The sequence below is a fragment of the Pelodiscus sinensis genome, chromosome 12, assembly GCF_049634645.1.
Source record: "Pelodiscus sinensis isolate JC-2024 chromosome 12, ASM4963464v1, whole genome shotgun sequence".
NCBI classification, from domain to species: domain Eukaryota; kingdom Metazoa; phylum Chordata; order Testudines; family Trionychidae; genus Pelodiscus; species Pelodiscus sinensis.
This window is the reverse complement of record NC_134722.1, coordinates 8,724,934-8,745,949: the sequence shown is the minus strand read 5'-3', so window position 1 is coordinate 8,745,949 and position 21,016 is coordinate 8,724,934. Positions and strand designations below refer to the sequence as shown.

The 21,016-nt window shown below is 45.5% G+C and overlaps 1 long non-coding RNA gene across 1 annotated transcript in view; it reads left to right on the top strand.

The window, feature by feature from the left end:
• The window catches only part of LOC142831048 (uncharacterized), a 44,166-nt gene that overhangs the window by 6,388 nt on the left and 16,762 nt on the right, over nucleotides 1-21,016 (top strand). The window contains exon 2 of the long non-coding RNA XR_012906644.1: nucleotides 8,034-8,102. This is a non-coding gene — a long non-coding RNA (uncharacterized LOC142831048). The remainder of the gene's footprint in view (nucleotides 1-8,033; nucleotides 8,103-21,016) is intronic.

The window sequence follows — 21,016 nt, the reverse complement described above, 5'->3', positions numbered from 1 at the left end:
TTCTCCCTCTGTCTCTCTTTCCTTTCTGGGGGGAATATAGCCATATATTGACCAGCAGTCCCTTTGCAAAAGGACATCCTCATAGGTTATCAGAGATTCAGGAGGCTGAAATAAACTGAGGTTGGAGCTGTTGGTGCCTGCCCTTTCCCCATCTGTCCTCTGCTTCCCTTGGGGATTGTCAGTGTGGTCCTGAAAGAGCAGGGAGGGAGAAGGAGGATGGGCTTAGAAATAATCTCTCCAGCGTCCATCCATCCAGCAGGCAGCAGCAGGCACTCAGTAGCAGTCTGCAGAGAAAGAGGCATCCCCGGGAATCATGTGCAGTACTACATACATTCTGGCAAACAGTGTGAGTAAAACAACCCCGTTCCCCATTAACGCCCGATCCCGGCGTAAATCTTCATAGGCGCTGCTTGCTTTGGAGACACCAGCTGAGTTGTTTGGGAGCACTTTCCATTTGCAGCCCTGCTGGCCATCTTCTGAACTAGGGACTGACCAACAGGATTTATGGGGGGAAGGTAAGTTGCATGGAGGGTGGATCCTGCCGCCCTCCTGGTGGCTGGCAGAAGACATCTCTCTGGCTACGTCTATATTGGCAAGATTTTGCGCAAATACTCTTTAATGCAAGAGATTTTGTGTTAGAATATTTGAGTAAGAGAGTGTCTACACTGGTATGTGCTTTTGCGCAAGAGCATCCGTGCCAGTGTAGACACTCTCTTGCGCAAGAAAGCTCTGATGGCCATTTTAAGCATCGGGCTTTCTTGCGCAAGAAAGTGATGTTTCCTGTCTATACTGGCCTCTTGAGCAAGAACAGTTGCGCAAGAGGGCTTATCCCTGAGCGGGAGCATCAGAGTATTTGCGCAAGAAGCCCTGATTTTATACATTAGAATGTCAGTGTTCTTGCACAAGTACTTGCGGCCAGTGTAGACAGGTGGTAAGATTTTGCACAAAAGCAGTTGCTTTTGCACAAAATCTTGCCAATGTAGACGTAGCCTCTGTGTGCAAGCCTGGGAGACCAGAAAGTGGGCTCTGAGCCTTCCATTTCCCACAGAGCTGGTCAAAAGACTCTCTACCCTCCTTGCTTTTTTTAGAGAGGGCCTTTCTCGTCTCTCCATTACAGCGGCAGTCGGGCCAGGAGCATGGGCAGCCAGTAATATAGGCCAGGGAACGCACAGCCTTCCTAAAACTGCCTGCACACCTGACCGCCGAAGTCTAAGGCCACCGCAGGGAAAGCTGGGGCTAGGGTATGACAGCGCAGGGAGGGATGGGGCTGTGGTGCAGCAGCCCTGCTTCTTGGCCACCAGGGAGGGCCGTGCTAGGGCCACAGTATGGCAGCCCTAGCCCTCCATGGGGCCTGGAAGGATTGGGCTGGTATGGGCAGGGCTTGGCTCCAGGGGCGGCTCCTCAGGTGAAAGGGGCGGGACATGGCTGGGGCTTGCCTTTCCCCCCTGGGCTTACACCCACTGCTCATGGCCAGGAGGGTATTCCATATATTCCTTCTCTCCCTCTCTGCCACATGCAATCTAGGGGGATTGAGTCTCACTGGTGGCTGAATGATGGGGGTGTTAGGAAGGCGGCATGATCAGGTCAGTATTTCACTCACCATCCCTAGTCAGATCAGTAAGCTGATCGACAGATTCCCAAAGGCTCATGTTCCCAAATGGTGAGCTAACTGCCTGGGCAACGGACCTCAGGATGGATAGTGCCTGGATTGACCGAAGCCACAGAACTCCATTCCACAGCTGGGTTTGAACACAGAGTGTTCAGATCCAAAGGTTTTGTTTGGCCTATTGCACGGATAAAGGCTATTTGCAAAAGTGTTCTTCGGAGTTTGGATTTCACTGGTGCTGAGGTTTCAATTTGAGTGGCTCTCTCCTCTGCACAGTCAGTGTAATAGGCGCTTTGGCCCAGATTCTCAAAGGCAGGTTAGTTCCTAACTCCCATTGAAACAAAGCCTAAATATCTTTGAGGATCTAGGCTTTTGTCCTCTTGGCTCATTCTGACCCATGTCCACACTCGGCAAATGCAGGAATCACCCTCCACTGAACTGCAGTACCTATGAAGCAGAGTGGTACAACTGCTGTTTAGCATAGCTACGCACTCTGGGGCTGTTTAGGACAGGACGGCTTATCATTTTAATTGGACCCTTTGGCACATCCCCACGTGGTGCCCAGAAGATTAACTTCTTATCAAGCTCCAGCACTAGAGTTTACACACAGGTACTAATTATACCGTCTACTGAAAAGACAAGATAGATGCCTTTAGGCGACTGAGAGCATAGCTCCAAAAAAAAAAAAAAATCTTAAATCCTTTCACTTTAATAAATGTAGCTGTTTACTCTTCCTATCAGCCTTTCCCATGGATTTCTATGCAAAGAAAATAACAATCCCATTCTAATTAATTTTGAGTAAAATTATTTCATGAAATGACAAGTCATTCAGCATCACTGTGTTACGTCATGATCCCCCGGTCAAGTATATTTCAAGGTGACATTTCTCAAGCATATTAAGACAAGAAAGTGTCCAGCCGCACTGCACAAAATTACAGCAAAAGAATGATTAAATTTGATCAGTGTTTCCTCAAAAAATGGGTATTGAAGGCTACTTAATGCCTCATTCCTGGCTGTAAGAATCTTATTTGTTTTACAGTGGCACCCCCAACTGAAATCAGAGCCACACTGTGCTAAGCAGTGTGCAAACATATAGTATTTGACAGTCCTGAAGCATTCACAGTCTACATATAGACAAGATGGAAATCTCATTAGATCCATTTTTCAGAGCGGGATGAAGGCAAAGAGAGACTCAGGCTAGGTCTAGACTGCAATGTTAAGTTAGAAAAAGAAATGCAATTTGTGGTATGCAAATTGCGTATCTTTTACCGATTTACTTTCAAAAGAGGCTTTTCTGAAATGTGGCGCATCTACACAGTGCCACATTTCGGGAAAAAGTGCTCTTTCGACACATCCCTTATTACTCGTAGAATGAGGTTTACAGGGATGGTGAAAGAGCATGTCTGCTTTTGCAAAAAATTTTTTGGAAAAGCGGACGCATTCCTTGGACGCATTCCTTGGACCTCCAGTATCCCGGAAAAGCAATGCAGTCTAGATGTAGCCTCAGGGGCTGCCTACACTGGGATCACAAAAAAAAAAAAAAAAACCAACAAATGGTCTGGTAGCACTTTATAGACTAAAACCATGTAGATGGGTATAAAACTGCACCACTCACCACCATGGTGCCCCCTGCTGGTCACTCTGGGAATTAGCTCTACTCAACAGTGGAGTGCCCTCCTCCAGCTAATGTCTCACCTGCTATTACCTGATTTCTATTAATGGCTGTGCTGCCTTATGTTAGGACCCATGTCCCTCCCAGACTGTGGCACCCTTCCCTCTGGGTACTGCCCCACAGCAGTGCCCTCATGCTCTGGGGTCCACCGTCACAGGACCTCCCCCCCACCCACCTATACCCACTTTGCCTCAGTGTCCCTACTGCCAGTTGTCATCTAGCCCCTAACCTTAGGGGCAAACTGCAATCTGACACGGCCACTCCTCATAAGCAAGGGGGTGGGGACCTGCTGCCTTTGAGTGCCTCCCTGAAGCCCAAGTATCTCTCAGGCCCCTGTCACTAAGCCTCAGCCTAGGACTATTCAGGCTGGATCTCCCCTGGCTCACCCTGACTTTCCCAGCACTGCTCTGTCCATGCTACCCTGGCTAGTGGGCAGCTAGGTCCTTCTCCCTCCAGGGCTGGAGTGAGAGTGCACTCAGCCTGGCCAGCCATCTCTTTTATGTAGCCCTCTTGGGCTCTGATTGGCTGCCGCAAGGCCTCTCATGACTGGCCCCTAGCTACAGCCCTCTCCCAAGGCTGTTTTAACCATTTTTATGCCTGGAGTGGAGTGAATACCCTACTACACTGGGGAATAAATCTACAGCACACTAGCCTGTGGATGTACTCTTTTGGCATCCCTGTATTCCTCATTGTATGAGGAATAAGGAATGTTCCGAAAGAAGAGGAGTTTTGCGACATTTGGCCCCATGTAGACTGGCCAAATGTTGGAAAAGCCTTTTCTAAAAAAAAAAATCAGAAAAAAATACGTATCTTTTTCTGATAGAGCGCTGCAGAGGAGACATAGCCACAATCACACTTCTAACCCCTCTGTTACCTTTCTTTGTTCCTTAGGTACCGTTCCCTCTTCAAACTCACTCCAGAGGGATTCCAGGTAATTTTCTTTCACTGTAAGGTTTCATGTTCACTGCGAGTTCTTTTGGCAGAAAATATGTTAATGAGGGACTCATTAGCATACATTGTGATCTAATTAGCATATTTTCTGCCGTTTTTTCACAAACAGGCATAGTGTGGTCGGGGGGGTGGGCGGGTTTTCGCAAAAACCCCTGTTTTGCGCAAGATCCTTATGCCTCTCTGGGACAGGCATAAACAGGGCTAGACAAACCCCGGCAAGAGCCACTCGCCAGCCCCGCACTGCGCATGCGCAAGACCAGCACTGCGCATGTGCATAGCGCCTGTGAATGGGGCTCGCGGCGTGACCGGCTGAAATCTATTCGCCACTGGTGAGTAGATTCAACGGTTTGTCGAGCCCTGGGCATAAGGATCTTGTGCAAAATGGGGGTTTTGCGCAAAAAAAAAGTCCACGCGGCTTCTTTTTGCGCAAAAAGAAATGGCAGAAAATATGCTAATGAGATCACAACTTATGCTAATGAGTCTCTCATTAGCATATTTTCTGCCGGAAGAACTCGTAGTGTAGATGAAGACTAAGTGTCCTCAGTCTCTGCAATTGTTTCACTCAATTTGAGACTCACTATCCCGCTCTCTCTTTTCCTGTCTCTCGTTCGATTCTCTTGCAGGCACTATGCTTCCTCTCAACCCTCCTTCCTTTACTCTCCACTTCTTCAGTTATGTCAACTCCTGCTGTTCTTCTGCTACTTTAAGTTCACCTCAGCCTCCTTATTTTTTTTATCTGCTAAGTCAGGGCTACTCAACTTTGGAAGCCCCGGGGGCCACAATGATACTCATAGCACATGCCAAAGTCCGCAACTTAAGTGTGGTTGCATATTCATGCACAGATATATGCAAATCTATGCAAATAGCTTCTTTCACACTGTTGGGCATGAATACAAAGATTAAGGCAAGACTATACAACATGCAGGCCTCATTAAAGTCAGTCCTCTGATATCAATAAACTGCAATATTTACCTGATTTCCACCCATGTGACAGCACTTTTAATGAGCAATGACAGCCCAGGAATTGAACTACTAAAATGCATAGCAACAGAAGACCATTATATTGACTCCTGTTTTGTTTTGGCTCCCACTCGTGGGCCACATGTTGAGCCCTGCGTAAATCCAAACTGCACGGTGAGTCTGTGGGCTGCATATTGAGTAGCCCTGTGCTAAGTGATGAAGATGCCCCTATTTCCCTTTCTTTTTGGTCAGGAATATTGTTGTTATTTTATTGCAACGTACTTTTATGGGTGCCTCGTGCGTCCTTTGTACTCAGCCATCCTGCAGTTAATGGTGAGGGCAACCTGAGGATGAACAGAGAAGAGCAACAAAAATTATTAAAGGTCTAGAAAACATGAGCTATGAAGTGGGTTTGTTTGGTTTGGAAAATAACAGACTGAGAGGGGATATGACCGCCGTTTTCAAGTACCTAAAAGGGTGTTTACAAGGAGGAGGGAGACATTTTTTCTCCTTGATAGCTGAGGCTAGGACAAGAATCAATGGGCTTAAACTGCAGCCATGGAGGTTTAGGTTGTGCATTAGGAAAAATTTCCTAACTGTCAGGGTGGTTAAACACTGGAATATATTGCAGAGGGAGGAATTTGGAGCAAGTTAGATAAGCATCTATCGCGGTGATATAGGTGGTGCATGGTCCAGCCACGAGGGCAGGGGACTGAACTTGATGACCTCTCAAGGTTCCTTCCAGTTCTAGTGTTCAATGATTCTATAAAATCAGGAAGAACTTGCTGGGAAATAGTAGGTGTCTTTCTGTTTTCTGCAGAAGGGAAACAAAGAAAACTCAACAAGACCTAAGTGCTGCAACATGCAATAGCTGTTAATGTGACATAAGTTGGCTGGGTTGCAAGAAATAATGCTCAGCATGGGCTAGCTGGTCCCCATTGCTGACTCAGCTAAGTAGAATGGAAGTGGACAAGGACTAATGCAGACTTGTTTGGCCCATGCAGAGATTGGGTGGGGGGAAGCATAGCCCCTGCTCTTCAGACACATCCCCTGAGAGTAAATGGCTGGAAAGAGGTGGTTTCTCTGCTTTGCAAGCCAGTCTTGGGATGTTAGTTGACTCCTTTTGAGGAGTGTGATGCTCAAAATTCCCCCTTTTTTCTGCCTTTCCTTCACAAGAATGGAGCAGAGGAGGAATTATGCCCCTCACTTAGAACCAAGGCTGAAGGCCCAATCTAGTTATGTATGAACCTACATTTAATAGGTAGCAGGTTTAAAACAATCAAAAGGAAGTATTTCTTCACACAGTGCACAGTTAACTGTGGAACTCCTTGCCAGAAGATGTTGTGAAGACCAGGACTTTAACAGGGTTCAAAAAGAACTAGATAAATTCATGAAGGATAGGTCTATCTATGGCTATTAGCCAGGATGGGTAGGAATATCTGTTTGTCAGAGGCTGGAAATGGGTGACGGGATGGATAATTTTTTCTGTTAACTCCCTCTGGGGCACCTGGCATTGGCCACTGACAGAAGACAGGATACTGGGCCAGATGGACCTTTGGTCTGACCCAGTATGGCTGTTCTTAAGTCAAAGTCTCAATCCTACTCCATTGGAAATCAGTGTTAAAACTCCCACCGATATCCAAAGGAGTAGGAACAGGTACTTAATGTTAGAAACAGCAAGTCAGCTGTGCATATTCAACAGGAGTCTTCCAAGGAGTGGTTGAATGTGGGTTTTTTGGTCTTTTTTCTGCATCCAAACAAACTGGAACATATGTGAATCTAGCAACGGATTTTTAAGGAACAATAGATCATATGGAACTGTGCTGGTGACACATTTTTGGGATTTACATAGTTCAACATTGAAGCAGTTAACATTAAGGGGTTTTTATCAGTATAAAGATTCTGCAGATTATGGGGAGAAACAGTGGTCAATGACGCCAAGTGTCTCATATTTGTTCTTCATTGTGAAGATTTAATTATCTTTTTCCTTTCTCTTCCCCTCACCTCCAGTTATGCCAGAATCCCATATTGCTTCCAAATTTCTGACTTCCCACTACAGTTATGCACAGAGGGTCTGGTATTTCTTGGCGTATCTTGTTTTCTGAGCACGCAATAAAGTCCCTTATTCCTCAAAGGATCCAATTATCTGGGCGGCGGATGGCCATTTTTCAGGAAATTCATGCAGAGACCATAATCTTTGGCGCATCATTGCTGTTTGCATTTAGCATAATGGCTTGTAAAATTGGTTTGATCCAATCGGAATGTTCCCTCTTCTCCAGACATGTAGGCAAAAGGTGCCCAGGGAGCCGCTAGCTGGTCTTACTCCAGTTTCTGGATTTATTGCATTGTCATAGTAGCTGGAGTCGGGGCCAGATTATATATCATTCATTGCTGATACTGTTTGTTGGTAACAGACAATCTCATAGAATATAGATTTTTTTTAATGTTCTGAACATTTACATTCTTTTGGGGCTTCCAAACATTGTACAACAAACAGCGATGTAATTTAATAATAGAGCTATTGTCAATCATCCCCTTCCCTCCCGGCTGTTTTGTACTGCTTAAATATAGTATGAAGATAATTGCTTGCCCTGGTATCTCTATTAGCGGAGGCATTTCATGCTTCCAAAGTCAGAGAAAATAAAAGTGTGAATGAAATCAATTATTTAAAGAAATGTGAATGCAATCAGAGCAAAAATCAAAGCACCTACAAAAACCCCCACAAACCCTACCCTACAAAAAACCCCAAAACAACCCCCTCTCCAACCCTTCTCCATCACCACATATAGCAAGAAACTAAGTTTTCTGATAATCCACCTCTAATCTTTACTCATTGGCTTACAGAGATCTTGGGCCCCTTGGTATAATTCCACTGAAGACAATGGAGTGGTGCCTATTTCACATCATCTTCAGGTTAGAGCCTTTGTCTGCTCAGAATTCTTCTCTATGGCTCAGCTTGCCCATGTTTGTATTTGTTCTAGCTTCCAGTTCTTGTTGCTCGTACCGCATGAATTCCTGAGATAAATAAAATTGATTCTCAGTTCCATTTGCAGCATCGAAAGGAGCATTTCAACAATCGAGAAACTGTTTGAATGTTTCCATTGTGTTCACTGTTGGTTCTAGTTGCAGAATTAATTGAATTTAGATAGCTTTGTTACATGGATCCCCATCTTAGTATTTGGACATAGTGAAGCGCTTAGTTTGCTTCCAAAGCTTAATTGTTGCATAATAATTAAGTAAATTCTTAGGATTTACACCAACATTTGATTCAGTTCAGCAGTATTTGCTTCATGCTACAATGTATCTCCCCCAAATTTGTCTTTATTACACAACAGAAGTACTTTTTCTTGCCAGTGCCTATTTTATATGGATAATTATATGGATAATTATATTGACGACAATGGGCCAATTTACTCCAGTTTGACACTGTTGCAGCTCCATGGAGTCCAGTTGAATCATACGAGTGTAAACCTGGAATTATCCAGTGATTAATTACACAATGTGTACTCCTGATTTGTTACACAGTATGACAATGCACCCCATTTAAACCACTAGACAGCTGACATTTTTAACATATTGAATCTGTGCTCCGGCATGACCCTGGATGTTCCAGGATCAGAGAGTCCCGGCATGCTGCAGGGCAGTGGAGGGGCTGGGAGTCTGTGCACAGCTCAGTTGGTCTTCAAAGGGAGGGAGGGGGGCAGGAAGCAAGTGCACAACTCAGTTGGGCTCCCAGGGGGCTGCGAGGAGGGGCTGGAGCCACATGGCTCATCTGGGCTGGAGGGGAGGGGAAGCAGGGAGCCAGTGTGAGGCTTAGCTGGGCTGCAGGGGGAGCCAGGAAGCCTGCATGGGGATGGGTTGAAATGACCTCCACTGGTCCAGAAAAATCCCTTATTCAGGACCAGTCAGGTCCCGAGGGTGCTAGACCAGGGAGGTCCGACCTGCATTTGAAAATCTGGTCCTTCGTGAGACAAAATGTGTTGACTAAATTATTCAAAAATGTAAATTAATATTACCTTGGATATTATTCAAATCATTTTCCATTTTGGCTCTCAATTACACCTATGTAATTACATTGAGAAAAAAATGTACTGAAAGAGCTAAACAATAGTCCTACTAAGCAAAATGAGATTACTTGGCAATATAGAGATGTTTTCTTGGATGCCCAAACTTTCATTTTCTCTCATGTTGGTGCATAGATTTTGAACTGCACACTTTTATGTCCCTGTCAGCGTAGAAGATGTTTCCAAGGTGTAAAACGTAGTGATAAAACCTGGAAATGAACTGAACATTGATCATTACAAAGCTCCTTCCTTTGTGTGCAGTGTTTCTTAAGCTGTGTTCTGTGGCACACCAGTGTGCCATGAGGTAGTTGGAGGTGTGCCGTGGAGAACAATAGAATTCAAAATGGGCACCTTTAAAGGGGCAGGCAATCCTTTTTTTTTCTCAATAACTTTCCCCCAACCCTTTTTTTTTCTAAACAAAAAATCCCTGGTGTTCCTCATAAAAAAATTGTTTGGTGTTCCTCAGTCTTGAAAAGTTTAAGAAACACTGTTTGTGTGGCTTCCAAAAGCCTTTATGAACATGTTACAGGTGCTCAAGGAGGCTCTTCATTGATCCACCTCTGGATGGAGCACAGTAATCAAATGTCCAGCAAGCACCCAGCCCTATTTCACAATTATGAGATGAGAGAAAATGTGACTCCTACATGGTTCCTTGGGTGAATTATATCTTCACCCTTTCAGGCTCTCAGGGTAGGTCTACACTACATGGAAGATCAATGTTGCTGTGGTCAATCTTCTGGGATTTGATTTAGTGGGTGTGGTATAGACCCGCTAGATTGAACTCAAAGGGCACCCCCATCAGCACTAGTACTCCTACTCCTACTCCTCACAAGGAGTAAGGGAAGCCAACAGGAGCTGTGAGGATGGGGATCGAAGAAAGATACATCAGCTCCAGCTATGTAACTTTGATCTTCCCTTGTAGTGTAGCTCGGACATCAGTGTCCTTTTTCAAGTAGCAGGCTGATGTGAGTCAGTGTGTTGATACAATGCTGCCCCCTCCGGCCAGGTTGAACATTTCACCAGAGTTCACTCAGTCTGGCAATGCTGTCAGTTAATGTCTGGTGCCTAGGAGGTCTGAAAACCCCGTCCACTCGTCAGAAAGGTGGTAGGGAACCCAGGCCGGCCTGCTCCACCGGGTTCCAACTTGGGGCCCTTAAGTTAGACAAACTAAATCAGTGTGTGATGGCTCCAGTTGTGCCCGGCGTGCCTTCCTTCTCCCCAAGCCCTCCACCCCAACTTTAGGATGCGAGTCCATGTCTCCTCCTAAGGTGCTGTCTCTGAGCAGCTTGCTGGCAGGAGTTCCCTGGCAGGAGGTTGCAAATTAGCACTGGCCAAGAGAGGCTGCATTAACTCTGTGGTTGCTGAGTCAGTAAGGGGTATGTACACGCAATGACACAGGCCCTCACTGGTCATCCTGTAATTCACACCACTTTTAGACTGGACTGAGTGTTTACCATTTATACCACCTCCGCAGGCCCAACTGGTTTTGGCCCTGTTACGGACTTCTCCTGGAGCTTGTGAGCAGCAGGAAATTGCAGGGATTTACGACAGCCTTTCTGAAACAAGTATAATTCATTTGTCCAAAGAAACCTAACCATGTGTGAAAAGAGTTAGACTAATGCAAGCCTCATGCATTCAGGACCTCAGTTTGTATGTCCCTGATTCAGCAAAGTCTTTCAGTCCATTCCCACTCAGCAAAGCCCTTGTAAACATAATTAACTTTCGCGCTATCATGGATCCCTCCATTGCAATCAATGGGATATAAGCATGTGCTGAAGGGTAAACACGTGGTTAAAGGCTTGACCAAATCATTGCCGATGTGATGAAGACTGATGTTAATGCCAAAATCTGAAATTCATACTCCAATTTTACAGTCTTTCATTTTATTATTTATTATACAAATTGTGAAATCCCAGAGTGAAGAATGGATGGAAAGGGAGGGCTTTTTGTTTTGTTTCTGCAGGGGTCCTCAAGAACAATTAATTATGTGTTAGGAGCCTATGCCATGAACATCCACTTTGATTCTTTGGGATGCTAATCCAAGTTAGGAGACTAAGTACATCTGAGGATCTGACCCCGAGAATCTTGTATAGGAGTCTTTTTAAATTATTTCAAATCAAAATAAATAAATAAAATAATTAAAGGGCAACAGTGATTCCCTCTAATGTTTTCCATGTGTGGATTTTTCCAGTCACGTGTGGAATAAATTTTGTTATATGCACCAAGGCATATGTGAATGTGTACCAGCAACAGAAACACATAATCTAGGTACCTTGCTAATCAGCTGTGGCATTAGAATCTCTTCTTAGTGGCTGCACAAGAGTACAGCTTATAGGGAACACTGCCTCTGCTCATTATTTATTGTTGTTATTTCTGTAGCATCTGCAGTGCTCCATCAGACTCAAGCTGCCAATGACTGAGGTGCTTAGATACCATAATCCCTGTGGAATACATATTTAGAGAAGTGGAAGAGCAGGGAAGTACTTTTCATCTTCAATAATTGTGTTAGATGTGTTTTTTTAAATAGATGTCTAAATTGCCACCAAGACAAGTAATTTAATGTTACGTGACTTTCTGAAGAATATAATAAAACAGTGCTCTTACTTTTATGCACAGAGAAGAAACACCATTAAAATTATATTAGCATCAGCAATGAACTGCCAAATGAAAATGTAATTCCCTAAACAGTTCCGATCTTTCCCAAACTGAGCTTGAATGCTGAATGTTATTTTCTTCCCCCAAATAAGGATTTATTTTTTTAAATCATTTTAAACAGCTGAGAGATGGCCATAGAATATTTTATAGTTACTGGTGGAAATAGATTGCCTCATCTTGCTTCTCCTAATACTGTAGTACTTAAATGAATTACCATAAGATGCCAGTTCAAATCAAATCAGTTCCTAAAATCTCAAAAAAGAATTATTGTCATTAGAATTCCTCCCGAGGCATCCAATGATACATTACAAAGCAAGATGCATACAAGATTTTATGGTATATATTCAAACCACTCCGTTGTTTAAAAACATTCAGAAATGCTTACTCAGGTTTTACTCTGTCCTAACAGCCCTATTTCCACTGCAATCAGTATGGGCTCGTCTACACTGGCCCCTTTTCCGGAAGGGGCATGTTAATTTCAGCTATCGTAGTAGGGAAATCCGCGGGGGATTTAAATATCCCCCGCGGCATTTAAATAAAAATGTCCGCCGCTTTTTTCCGGCTTTTAGAAAAGCCGGAAAAGAGCGTCTACACTGGCCCCGATCCTCCGGAAAAAGCGCCCTTTTCCGGAGGCTCTTATTCCTACTTTGAAGTAGAATTAAACCAACACTGAGTGCTTTTGACACTCCAAAGTTAAAAAAAAAGGTAGCGAGAGCTAAATTCATTATCAGTGGGAATAGGTCAATGGAGGGATGATAGGAGTTACTATAGAGAACTTTCTGGGTGTCTGGCTGGTGAGTCTTGCCCACATGCTCAGGGTTTAGCTGATCGCCATATTTGGGGTCGGGAAGGAATTTTCCTCCAGGGTAGATTGGCAGAGGCCCTGGAGGTTTTTCGCCTTCCTCTGTAGCATGAGGTACAGATCACAGCTGGAGGATTCTCTGCATCTTGGGGTCTTCAAAGTATTTGAAGGCTTCAATATCTGAGATATAGGTGAGAGGATTATTCTAGGAGGGGTGGGTGAGATTTTGTGGCCTGCACTGTGCAGGGGGTCAGACTAGATGATCATAATGGTCCCTTCTGACCTTAAAGTCTATGAGTCTATGAGTCTAAATCTACATATACTGAACAACAGCAAAGTGAGTTAGGAACCAGAGTCCTATTTTCAAAAGTGACTTAGGCCCATTGCATGGTGTCAAGAATCAGAGGGGTAGCCGTGTTAGTCTGAATCTGCAAAAGCGGTGAGGAGTCCTGTGGCACCTTGAAGACTAACTGAAGTGTTGGAGCATAAGCTTTCATGGGCAAAGACCCACTTCGTCAGATGCATGTAATGGAAATTTCCAGAGGCAGGTATAAATATGCAGGCCAGAATCAGGCTAGAGATGACAAGGTGGATCCAATCAGGGAGGATGAGGCCCACTTCTAGTAGCTGATCTGGAGGTGTGAATACCAAGAGAATATTCACTTGGTATTTCCACTACATGCATCTGACGAAGTGGGTCTTTGCCCACAAAAGTTTATGCTCCAACACTTCTGTTAGTCTATAAGGTGCCACAGGACTCCTCGCTGCTTTAGGCCCATCAACTTTCCAAAATTTCAGAAAGTTTTGCCTTTATAAGCTGTTCCCATCATTTCATTTGACATAGGTGCTGACTTCTCATTTTCCCGGGAGGCTGCTTGACTCACCCCTCCGCACCAGGTCCACCCCACCCCCCCACTCCAAACCCTAAGTTTTGTCCCTGCCCTGCATCTTCCCCCTATCCTGCTCAACTCCCATCCTACCTATTCCCCCAACCATCAGGACTTATCCTCCTCCCTCCTGGAGCATGAATGCCATGAATCAGCTGTTCGTTTCACTCCAGAAGCAATGTGAGGGAGGAGGAGGAGGAGTTGGTAAGCATGGGGCTGCCGGCGCATGGGAGGTGTGAGTAGAGAGTGCAGAAGGAGGTGCCCACTAACGTTTCCCCTGAGCGTTCCAGCCCTCAATCATCCATGCAGTTGGTGCCTATGCCACTTGGAAATTTACAAATAAAAGTAGTCACAATAATCACAAAGATAAACTTGCTCTTACACAGGACTGTCCATAGGATTTATGGGGCCCTACACAGTACAGGTTGAACCTCTCTAGTCTGGCAATTTCCATGGTCCAGCATGTTTTTATTTAGCTGGGTGCCTGCTTTTCATAGACTTTAAGGTCAGAAGGGACCATTATGATCATCTAGTCTGACCCCCTGCACAGTGCAGGCCACAAAATCTCACCCACCCCCTTAGAATAATCCTCTCACCTATATCTCCGATATTGAAGCCTTCAAATACTTTGAAGGTCCCAAGATGCAGAGAGTCCTCCAGCTGTGATCTGCGCCCCATGCTACAGAGGAAGGCGAAAAAAACCTCCAGGGTCTCTGCCAATCTACCCTGGAGGAAAATTCTTCCCGACCCCAAATATGGCGATCGGCTAAACCCTGAGCATGTGGGCAAGACTCACCAGCCAGACACCCAGAAAGTTCTCTATAGTAACTCCTATCATCCCTCCATTGACATATTTCCCACTGAAAATGAATGGTCAATTAGTTACCAAGATCATATTCTCTCATCAACCCATCCCCTTATCATAGAATCATAGAACTGGAAGAGATCTCAGAAGGTCATCAAGTCCAGCCCCCTGCTCTAGGCAGGACCAATCCCATCTAAATCAACCCAGCCAGGGCTTTGTGAAGCCGAGACTTAAACACCTCTAGGGATGGAGACTCCACTACTTCCCTAGGTAACCCATTCCAGTTTTCACCAACCTGGACCTCTCCCACCACAACTTGAGACCATTGCTCCTTGTTCTGCCATCTGTCACTACTGAGAACAGCCTCTCTCCATCCTCTTTGGAGCCTCCCTTCAGGAAGTTGAAGGCTGCTATCAAATCCCCCCTCACTCTTCGCTTCTGCAGACTAAACAGACCCAAGTCCCTCAGCCTCTCCTCATAAGTCATAAGCTCCAGCCCCCTAATCATTTTGGTTGCCCTCCGCTGGACCCTCTCCAATGCGTCCGCATCTTTTTTGTAGTGGGGGGCCCAGAACTGGACACAATACTCCAGATGTGGCCTTACCAACGCCGAATAAAAGGGAATAATGACATCTCTTGATCTGCTGGCAATGCTCCTCTTAATGCAACCTAATATGCCATTAGCCTTCTTGGCTACAAGGGCACACTGTTGACTCATATCCAGCTTCTCAGCCGCTGTAACCCCCAGGTCCTTTTCTGCAGAACTACTACTTAACTGGTTGGTCCCCAGCTTGTAACTATGCTTGGGATTCTTCCGTCCCAAGTGCAGGACTCTACACTTGTCCTTGTTGAACCTCATCAGATTTCTTGCGGCCCAATCCTCCAATTTGTCTAAGTCACTTTGGACCCTATCTCTGCCCTCCAGTGTATCTACCTCTCCCCCTAGCTTAGTGTCATCTGCAAACTTGCTGAGGGTGCAATCCATCCCCTCATCCAGGTCATTAATAAAGATATTGAACAAAACCGATCCTAGAACCAAACCTTGGGGTACTCCGCTAGAAACTGACCGCCATCCTGACATCGAGCCGTTGATCACTACCCGCTGGGCCCGGCCTTCTAGCCATCTTTCTATCCATCTTACCATCCATTTATCCAATCCACATTCCCTTAACTTGCTGGCAAGGATATTGTGGGAGACCGTATCAAAAGCCTTGCTAAAGTCAAGGTATATAACATCCACTGACTTTCCCATGTCCACCAAGCCAGTTACCTCATCATAGAAGCTAATCAGATTGGTCAGGCATGTCTTTCCCTTTGTGAATCCATGCTGACTATTCCTGATCACTTTCCTCTCATCCAAGTGTCTCAAAATGGATTCCTTAAGGATCCCTTCCATGATTTTTCCAGGAACCGAGGTAAGACTGACCGGCCTATAGTTCCCTGGATCGTCCTTCTTCCCTTTTTTGAAGATGGGCACTACATTTGCCTTTTTCCAGTCATCCGGGATTTCTCCCGATCTCCACGACTTTTCAAAAATAATAGCCAAAGGCTCCTCAGTGACAGTTGCCAACTCCCTCAGCACCCTAGGATGCATTAAGTCCGGACCCATGGATTTGTGTACGTTTAGCTTTTCTAAATAGTTCCTAACCTGTTCTTTACCCACCACGGGCTGTCCATCTTCATCCCATCTTGTGTCACTTAGCGCAGAAGTCCAGGAGCCGACCTTGTCCGTGAATACAGAGGCAAAGAAAGCATTGAGTACTTCAGCTTTCCCCACATCATCTGTCACTAGGTTACCTCCTTTATCTATTAGGGGCTGCACACCCTCTCTGATCACCTTCTTCTTGTTAACATGCCTGTAGAAACCTTTCTTGTTATCCTTCACATTCTTAGCCATCCTTAGCATCCTTCACATCCTTAGCATCCTTCACATGCTTATCATGGCATGGGTGTGGCCAAGTTTCCCCCTGGCCATATTTTGCCCATCCCTGCTTTAAGATATTTTGGGGTAATATCCCATTACATCCCCGTAGTGTGCAGTCCTCAGCCACAGCAAAAGAGCCGGTCTCTCCTTGCTGACCGTTCCCTCTAGTCTAAACCATTGTTCCCTGTAAGCTGAGCTTCTGGACAGCCACTGAGGAAAGTCTGAGATGCTGCCCAGCTGATTAGCAAAGCATACAGAGTACCCCAGCAGGCAGCACATCTGTGTTTCTACTGGTGGTGCACATCTGCACATGCCTGAGTGCACACAACAAAATTTATTCCACTCATGGACAGAAAAAATAAGAAGGAACTCAAGGTCTCAAACTGGAGCTTTACCTCTTGGAAGAAATTACCATCTACCAGCGATGTAATCCCTCAGGGGGAAAGTGTTCAGACAAACACTGTTTCATGAATTGTTTGACCTTAGAACAGTCATCACATTGATTCTGAAGAGGACTGAGTGTTGTGGGGTGAAATAATGCCCCACATACTTGTATAGCAGCATGTCTCAAATACTAAAAGGCCATTTTAATTAATATTAAAGCCAAGAGAAGTGGCCGAGGGGATAGAGAGAAAACTATAATGGACCTAGAGAGATTAAAGAAAATGGCAGGCATTAATAAAATCTGATTGAACCTGGAAAAACACGAGCTATTACAGCCTCGGGGGGGAAAGGGGATAATCTGAAGGAAAAAGGCTATATGAAAGGGAGGGAGAGGTGTGTAATGGAAGAGAGGTGTGGAGAAAGCAGTAATTCTGAAAGAGCTTGTAATGTGATATGCTAGCATAAAACAAAAGAAAAAATCCCACATATGCCACACAACCTATAAATCAGACGATTGTGGTAGGAAAACACATCATGTTATGCATTTTCTTTATAGAGAGCTGGGCTTGTTCCGTGACTATGTCCCACTGTGGCTTTTCATAGCTCAAGAAAAATACTAAAAATGTCGATGGTGGCAAAGCCGATTTAGGACTTGGAAGTGCTGACTGATGAAAAGCGGCAAGAAGAACAGCAGCTAAGAGGTTGTTTATCGATGATATGAAAACTGTAGCTATTAAAGAATGTCACCGTTAAGGAGAGTGAAGGATTATTCAGGTGGTTCAGGGAAGACTACTTGGCTGAAAACAGGACTGCAGACAAAATTGCTGGGCCACTGAGGCAGGTGGGGGGCAGTGCCAGGGCCACGGGAAGGGGCGGAGTCTCAGGCAGAAGAGGCGGAACTGGAGACCAGTCTCCCCCAGTCAGCCCTTCAGCACTGCCCGGGGCTTTGGCTGCTGACATGATCGCAGTAGTGGTGGCTGGGAGCCCTGAGCCTTTTTAAATTGCCACGCACTGGGGCAGCTGCCCCTCTCCCCACGACGCCCTCTTTCCCCCCTGCTATCAGCAACCCTGGCTGAAATTGATAATCTGGAGCATCAGTTCCCAATCTTTTCGATACTGGAGGCCAGTAAACCCATTCACAAGCTTTTGAAGGACCGGTAACATTTATTTGCATATTTGCATATTCATTAAGCAAATGATAAATATGCAAATAAATTGTGTCACCGACCCTTCCTGTCTAGCAGGTTGTTCTGCCCTCCTCCTGGCTCCAATCCCGGCTGCTTTATCGGCCGGCGCTGGCTTCCCCGGCTGCGTCTGGCGCTGGGCTTTCTGCGTCGGTGCGCATGGCAGGTTGTTCCGCCCTGCCTTGTATACGGAATAAGATGGATTTATCTGGGGTTTTGGTCCCTTTAAGGGCTGTGCTCCTGGGTGCTGTCAAGTCCCCATAGCTGAGCCCTCCCACAGCTGGGCTGTTCTGAATGTCTGAGTTACTCTGCTGGGGGGCTGTTACCCCAACTCTGTGCCTTTTCTGGGGGAGACTGGAGATTCTGGCCCAGCAGGACAGTAAGCGGGGCACCCTAGAGGGCAGGCAGGTGGGCCAGTGGTATTGTCAGCACATCGGGTGACAGTCTCAAGGCGATCTCTGTGACCCAATCTCTCACATCCTGTTTCGCTGAACACAGGAGGAACCAAAAACACAGCCTATCTCTGCCTTGCTCACAGCATCAAACCCTGTCAGCCAGCTTGCTCAGGCTGCATGTCTGGCTTTCTTCCTGCTTCTCTCTGTAGCCCTTCACTTGTGCTGTGTCTCTCTTCCACACCCGCCCTCACCCAAATACAATACTCACATACCCACATACTCACGTACCCCATTTGTCTCACACTCACAATACTCACATACCCCATTTGTCTCACACACTCACATACTCACATACCCCATTTGTCTCACACACTCACAATACTCACATACCCCATTTGTCTCACACACTCACATACTCACATACCCCATTTGTCTTACATACTCACAATACTCACAATACTCACAACACTCACATACCCCATTGGTCTCGGGGGGACCACGAAGCTGCCTCTTCCAGCTAAGACATTGTCAGACCCACAGAAGGGAGGTGCGGCAAAGGGGACAGTAGCCCTGGGGCCCAGCGATACAAAAGAGCCTGGAGTTGCAGGCTACTGCCAATACTTCAAGGCAGCAGTGGCTGGAGCCCTGATCCCTTTAAATCACTGCCAGAGTGCCAAGTGGTGCATTCTTGGCCACACTGAGGGATGGAGGGCATGGCGCTTTGCAGCCAGTGCTAAGAGCTGCCTAGCTCTAGCCCCACCCCTTCCACCCAAGGCCTCGCCCCTTGCAGGGGCATGGAGCAAGACCCTCCTCCCATCCTTTCCCATGTGCCGATGAGGCTTGTCGGCCCCATTAGACATTGCTACCAGTTAAATGATGAAGCTTGCTCTGCTATCAATATTGGTGGGCCCCTTCAGCTTTCCCACTTTCCTCCAAATACCTAATATATCCACCCTCTCACGTTTTCTGTAACTTTTTGGTTGCTGTGTGTTGATGCCACAACGCTTTCTCAGTCTAAAGAGATGAATGGGCTTTATTGATATAGACATATAATTATACTGATGCACAGGGCTTGACGAATTGCGGTGAAAACCGCTCGCCAGCCCCGTACTGCACATGAGCAAGAGTCGAAATGCGCAAGCGCGCGCCGCGAATGAACGGGGCACGCGGCTGAAATTTACTCACCACAGGCGAGTAGATTGTATTGTTTGTCGAGCCCTGCTGATGCACACTAGGGATGTTAAACTGTTAACCATTAGCATATTGTTAAGCGTGTGGCTCTTATTGATACGCTTACCGGTTAACCAATTAACTGCCCTTTGTTGGTGAACTCCTCCTGCAGCCAGCCATGCGGGCCAAAGCAGCCTCCACAGCAGGGTGGTGGGACTCACAGCCAGGCAGCAAGTCCTAAGTTAAAATAGTTAACCGGTTAAGCACTAACAGTTAACCAGTTAATCATTTGAACATCCCTAATGCCCACACACCCCCCAGTCTAGTTTTTGCTACATTTATACAAAGGTGTATATGAGTTCATTGGGCTTATGTTGGAACTAAGGTAACATCTAGAGTACATCCCTCTGTCAACAGAAGGATGCAAATCGAGCACATCGAAATTGCTAATGAAGCAGGGATTTAAATATCCTGCGACTCGTTAACATAAACATGGCCGCCACTTTTTTTCGAAACAGAGGATTTTTGAAAAAAAAGGCAGTCAAGGCGCGGATCTGTCAAAAATAAACCCTTTTCCGACAGATCCTGTATTCCTCAAAAAATGAGGTTTACAGTATCTGTCGAAAAAGGCTTTATTTTCAACAGATCTGTGTCTAGATTGCTGGGTTTTTTCGAAAAAACTCCATTGCAAAAAAAGCGGCAGCCATGTTTATGCTAATGAAGCATGGGATATTTAAATCCTGGCTTCCTTAGCAATTTCAATGTGCTTGATTTGCATCCCTCTATCGACAGAGAAGCGTAGTCTAGACACACCCTAAGTTACCTATACAGCTTTTTATTCATGTGGCAATAAGACTTTACCCAGGTACTCATAGTATATAATCCAGTCTTGTTCAGTACATATACAGATAAAACATGGAGTGTATCTGAGGTGATGAGATGCAAACATGAGCTTAAATGTTTAGCAGCAGACATTGCTTAAAACTGTGGTTCTACCCTTCCCAGAGACAGAAGTGAAAACAGCACCTTCTTCTGTAGCACATCAGATCCCTATGTGTATTCAGAGTTATCCCAGCTGCTGATAGTGAAAGATCTACTTTTCTGCTGGGCTTTCTCACTGTAGCACTGTGGAACCAACCTTGATAGTATTTTATAGTATTTTGTGGGGAGGATGTGGGAGGGGGGAGAGAAACTGTCCATGGGATTGTTTGTTAAGTTCCAATCACTGACACTTCCATGACAAATGAAGGCAAAAAGGGCCACCCATACGCAACCAAGGGCATAATTTGGCCTGAAAGATCTTTATGACTGGTGATGAGGTATGAGAAAAAAAAAAGAACTGAAAATGTCTGAAAAAATTGACCAGAAATCAGAAAATGTTTTGCAACTATATTCTCCCCTTTTTAGGATGAAACTCAAATAATTGATGACGTGTCTCATTGAACCCAGTTTAGTTTTCAGATCCCTGGTTGAGGTTGCAAGGGGAAAAATCTTATGGCTTGTAAAAGTGAATAAAGTCAATCTGCGCGGCATCTCTATTGATCTAAATTTGTGTATC